Source organism: Gastrolobium bilobum, unplaced genomic scaffold (genome assembly GCF_033153095.1).
Source record: "Gastrolobium bilobum isolate Gb01-03AN ecotype WA unplaced genomic scaffold, APGP_CSIRO_Gbil_v1 utg40566, whole genome shotgun sequence".
NCBI lineage: Eukaryota > Viridiplantae > Streptophyta > Magnoliopsida > Fabales > Fabaceae > Gastrolobium > Gastrolobium bilobum.
Genome location: NW_026899888.1, coordinates 33,635 through 40,002, shown reverse-complemented (window position 1 = coordinate 40,002; position 6,368 = coordinate 33,635). Strand labels below are relative to the sequence as shown.

At 32.0% G+C, this 6,368-nt stretch overlaps 1 pseudogene; it reads right to left on the bottom strand.

Annotated features, from left to right (window-relative positions):
• Window positions 1-240: 240 nt before the first annotated feature.
• Window positions 241-5,735, bottom strand: LOC133294094 (probable glucan 1,3-beta-glucosidase A; annotated as a pseudogene).
• Window positions 5,736-6,368: the final 633 nt, after the last annotated feature.

The following is a 6,368-nucleotide window of genomic DNA, read 5'->3' as shown; positions in this document are numbered from 1 at the left end:
AAGAGGATTTGGATAAAGAAATAGAAAAGGAGAGCTAAGTGCATTAAAAGTTGAGAAAAACTACTCTTATCCTATATGTAGTAACTTTCTCTCCTATACATCCTTCGATAATTGTGTCACTTTTTTTTTTTCAGATGATAGAACCCACAAATTTATCTATATGACATGAAATAATTTATTTATTTTAATATGATATTAATAAAACCCTTAAAAGTTTGAGTCCATACACTCTTGATAAATCTAGAGCTTTAAATAACCTTTCTCGATCAGCCATGTGAGGCTCCAATGCTCATACCTACACTTGTAAGCCCAATAAGCCCATCCAAAAGTTGCACGAGAATACACATCCATTTGTGCTTGAGCATATCTTTGGTATTCTTCGCCGCATTTTGTATTTGCCACGCAGCAGCAGTCCACTCCCCTATAATAAAAAGAGAAATCTTTTTCTCAAGTTACATAAATTTTTTTATCTCATGTCAGACACATCGCAATCCGAGCCAGCATTTCTTTTTCTTTTTTCTTTTCTTTTAATCGTGGGACCCACCTAATTATGTCTCTACATGAAATAATACTATCTCATGTAGTATGAGAAAACCATTGCCCTAATAAAAAGCATAATATGATTCTCAATATGATATGATGTCCAAGTGATATATATATATATATATATATATATATATATATATGAGGTAAGATCATTTGAAACCGGTGTCAAATTTGAAATTTGACACCTCATCTGATAGCCGTTAGATCACAAAAGATCAATGGTGTCATATGCTTACAAATCAGAGTCGTTGATCTTTTTTGATCTAACGGCTCTCAGATGAGGTGTCAAATTTCAAACTTGACAATGGTGTCAAATGATCCTATATATATATAGACAAACACACACGCATAGAGAGATATTTTAATTTGGATACAAGAATAAAGAAGTCTTACTTTTTATCTTAGTTGTTGATTTTTGTGCATTTAACTGTAATTATTTATTAAATTATATCTATTAATTAATCACTAATTCTAGGTGAATTATAATTTTCATATGCATAAAAATGAACAATTAAGATAAAATGTATGACTACTTATTTTTACACTGGAGGTAAAAGATCATTTTTGTGTGTTATATATATGGTGTAAGTATTTTTCTTAATCTCAATTGCAATCATTTACCCATTTATTAGCTTTTTAGATGCAATTGAGATAATGGTTAAAAATGAAAGTAAGATTTTATATGTTGATTTTACCATAAAAAATATGGGATTAATGCTTTTTATGGTGTAGGAGATAAATTTATTTTCTATACACACATAAAAGCACGTAAAAGTGTAGAGTCCATAAGGATCCATGTGAGAAGAAAAGAAAAAAAAAAATATGAGCACCACATACTTTTTTTATGTGTATGTATGAGTCCATAAGGATCCATGTGAGAAGAAAAGAAAAGAAAAATATGAGCACCACATGCTTTTTTTTATGTGTATGTATGAGAAAATTATCTCATGACATAAATATTAATCTTAATAAACATTATTTAGGATGATGTTTTTACCTACAAAACTAAGAGCATTCGTTGAAGAGACGCCGCTAAGGTCCGAGGCTCTCTCATTTAGTATGTAGTCGATATTTTGTTGAACATTCATGCTGTTAAAATTACTCGAAAAAAGATTGTAGTAATGCACATCAATGACTACTCTGTTGAAGCCTCCAACAAATGAGAGAAGCACTTTAGAATCTTTATCCAATGGGTTTGACATGATCACATAAGCACTTGGGCTGTGCTTCCTCACAGCATCATAAGCTTCCTTATAATACTTCTTAAGGCTTTCTAGATCCACACCTGATGGCTCATTCATCAGCTCTATTCCTCCTAGATTTGTTCTGTTACCATATCTGTCATGAATTTCAAAGTATAAAAAAATCAATTCCTTAAATCATAACATATCACATATCATCCTAATGCTAAAAAATGGTGCATGAACATCCCACTTTAGAAGGGTAGGTACGAGGATTTATTGTACGCAATCTTATCTTTATATTTTTGTATATAGGTTATTTTTATATTCAAACCTGTGAACTTCTGGTTATAAAAGAACAACCTTAACACTGCTGCTGTACATAGAAATTTATGAGACCATTCTTAAGAAGAAGTAAAACCTTTCTGCTAAGAAGTCTATACTTCCACTGTCTTTGGTATGTATGAATCTCCCCATTCTATATATCCATCTCTAGTCCCACTGTGGGAATTGCCATTCTGAGAGCCTTCAACTGCATGCAAGTCCACAATTACTTTCATCCCATGGTTTCTGCAAGATTGATTAAGATGAATTAAATGTTACACAAATGGGTACATGCTACATGTTACATGTTACAACTTTTAACTCATAAGACTTACTGTGCCCATGTGAAAGCATTGTCCAATGCTGCCAAAGATCCTCCAACAAAAGGCTTAGGTGGGTTTGGGTCATGGGTTATCCACCATCCAACAGGTATTCTCACTGCATTTAAGCCATTTTGTGACATGAATTTGAAACCATCTTCAGTTATGTATGTATTCCAGTGATCCTACAAGGCCAATATAGATCATTATGAATATGATCACTCAATGTAGCAATGAATTGATGAGATTATTAGATTTCTCACTCGCATAACTTGGGGAGCTTTATCTGAGCCATAGCCATTAGTAAGTTGGTACTCTCCATCTAAAGTGTTTACAATTTTCATACGGAAGACTGATGGATCACTTTCTTCCCAACTTGTGCCTTCATAATCTGCAGTCACTGATGTCTCGGATTGAACCTTCACACGCACACATCACAATGTAATAGAAATTTTCAGGGGGCTGAAAATTAAATTTTCGAAACATTCATTTCCAATTTTGTGCAACATGCTTGTGTGATAAATGTTTGTTAATATTGGTGAACTATTTGTGTGTGTTAGATCCATTTCTGTTTCTAAAGGGGTGTATTAAATCAATATAAGAGTGATCTACTGAGATAGAGATATGAAGTTCAACAAGAGAGTCGTCGTGAATGAGATCTCGAATATCAGGTGAGAATCAGAGGGAAAGTGTAGTGTTCGGTGGTGATTCAGCTCTAAAAATTGTTTCATCAATAGTAAATGAGAGTTATTTATAGGTGGAGAAAATTCTAAAAGCCGTAACTGTTTTTAATATTATATTAGGGTTCGTTTGGTGAACAGGATAGGATAATCATAAGATATGATAGGGGCTGATAAGGGTAGGATATGATAGGGGGCTGATAAGCCGATATCATGTCCTGTGTTTGATGAGATGTAATAAGATTATGTAGAAGAAAAAGAGAGATGTTATCAAAAAAAAAAAAAAAAAAAGAGAGAAAGAAAAAACAAAATTTAATGCAATAAATACAAATATATAGGATAGCGTGGGGATATATTGGGTAGCGTGGAGATATATTGGGTATCCAATATTGGTATCCTATCCTGTTGAATCCTAACTCAGCTCCCCCCATAGGATAAGAAATAATGTATTGTATAGGATAAAATGAGACAATAGGATAAACTAATCATATTCTATTGACCCACCAAACAAGAGATAAAAATAGGTTATGATAAGTTATCCTATCCTATCTTCTTTATCAGGTGCTCCAAACAGGCCCTTAAACTCTACCTGGTTATTGACTCAGTTGAGGTCATTGGTGCACCCATTGAGTCATTGTTTAAATCATATGACTCGATAAATATACGTAAATCTATAATTTATATTAAAAAAAATCATAAACATATTCAAATACACATAAAAAATGATATCAGTTCCAAATATTCTAATATGAAAAACAATAAATCATGCAAATATTGTCCAACAAACAAAAAAAATATAATATTTGATCTGTCTTCAATCATTTAACATCTACCACAAGTGAAATCCAAATAAAATCTTGATGATCCATTAATTTATTCTGTTAATTATAATTTTATATTATTTTATAAGCTTCTTAAATTTAAAAAATAAATATCTGCAGTTATTTTAGTGATGGAGGGATATAATTCCTTTAATAAGTCTTAGAAGCTAACGCAATGGACTGGGCTTGTGTAGCTGGTAAAGAAGAATTAGAATTGCCACAGACAAGGATTGGCATTTCTAAGTATCAAGGATGTTTGATAGAGAAGATATTTCTTTTATCAGGTAAATACAATTATTAATAATATGGTAGAAAAATGAGTTTGGTAAGAAAGTTAAAAAAAAATTGTTTAATTGACCAAAATTTTATTAGAAAAATTGAATTAAATATTGTGAGTCGACCTTATTTGGTTGAAGGTGAAATAATGATGGATAAATATGCTGAAATACCACATTTTTGTCAAAGGCTAGGGAAAGCTTTTTGCGGTTTAGCTATTTTTTAGAAATACCGCATTCAAAGTGATAAAATTCTATAGTGATTTGCTTTTGGTTTTGCACATGCTTGTCAAAGGCGGGAGCCGGGGGACGGGGGTGGTGGAGAGAAGCATGACTAAGTTTTTTTATTCTTTGTACCAAACAAAGCAATCGTGGAATACCAATTCAAGATGGATAGGAACCCAACCAAAAACCTAAACCAAACGCCTCTTAAGCTAATTTAGACAAAAGTATTCAAGGATTCAATTGAAAAGAAATTGTTTTTAGTGATCTGTTCAAAAATGTACACTTGTTTAAAATATATAATTTAATCTAAAATCTTCAAATATGAATAGCCGGAAGATGGAATAACTAGTACCTGTAAAAACAGACCATTGGATGCTTGGATTCGAATTTTGAGGGGGTCATCATTATTCCTTATAATTTGAAATGTTTCCGGGTTGGTAGGTGAGTTTGAAACTGCTACAATTTTGCTTCCACCACCTTGATTTTCAAGCCCCACAAATTGCTTGTTAAACACTCTAAAATTGAAGGATGAGTCACTGACCCTCCAAAGCTGCATATGAACAAAAAATTAGGCCTGGTGAATGAGATACCTCAAACCACATCAAAAAGTGATCATCATCTTTGAAATTCTTTTAGATGCAGATGAACAAACATGCCTTGAATGTTTCCCAACCAGAAGCTGAATCACGGTTTGCTACAACAGCAGCTCCTCCACCATCTTCTGCAGTGAGATACCTCTGAAACTTTGTGGACATGAGTTGCACTTGAGTTCCATCCTGAAATTACCAAATATCAATAATAAGAACAAGAAGTTTTACATATTATTAGTCATTCATTCACTTGTATCTGATTACTTACATAACTCAAGAAATAAAGCTATTAGATCTAAGAGGTATCAACGATCAAAATTAAGAATGAAACTTATCATGTATAAAATGATCTGAACATATATATGATGAGAAATGTGTTTCTTATGTTATAGGAGACAATTTGTCTCATGCAATACACAAAAATGTGGATGAGACCCACATTTTTTCTTTCTCTCTCTTTTTCAAAGTGGGTCTTACCCACTCTTTTGTGTATTATATAAGACAAATTATCGCAACATGAAAAAAATCAAACATAATTAAAATACCATCTAACTATTTAAAATGAAATCTTTGGGAGTAATACCAAGAGATCCTTGTTGATAATTCCTTCAAAAAGAGAAGGTTTCATCCACCCCTCAGCAACTAGCCAATTTCCTAGGTTCACAGCTTTGTAAGGTAAATTTTGTGCAACCAAAACAGAGTGAGGACATGCAAGCCATAAAGCCAACACAAAGTTCAAGTAGTATCGATATCCCATTTTAAAATGATGGTGAAATTAGTTTGCAACCATTGATGGTATCTATAGGATTCGTGGTTTATAAATAATCAAATGTCATACTGTGAATCATGCAATAAATTGCAATGACCTAATAAAAAGGGAAAAAGACAGTCATTAATTAGTTGACCAAAAGTCAAGGGAAATGAATATGGCGTCTATAATGGCGGGCTCTAGCATATTTATTAATTAGTTTTGATATTTTAACTGTAGATCTCTTTTCACATTCCATAACAAATCTTACATATTACAACAACAAAAATTAATAAAAAAAATGACAAATAAGCAAATACAAATATAATCACATACAAATATATAATGAGAAGCTATAGTTGGAAAAATATGACCGAAAATAGCATAACAAGAGATGAACAATATGGGTAAAATCGATGCTTCCAATACACAAAATCATTTTTATCGGAGCACTTAAACTAGTACAATTTGAATTTTATCCGAGACTTGTTGGTCTATTATCATTTTAGTTACATCTTAAGGTTTGACTTGTGCAAAAAATAATGGGCATAATTCCTAAGAATTATATATAATTTCTGAGAAAAATGAAAAAGCTCAAAACTAAAATGAGATTAATCGACATCCTAAACGAAATTAATCTTGTTAAGATTTTTTACAG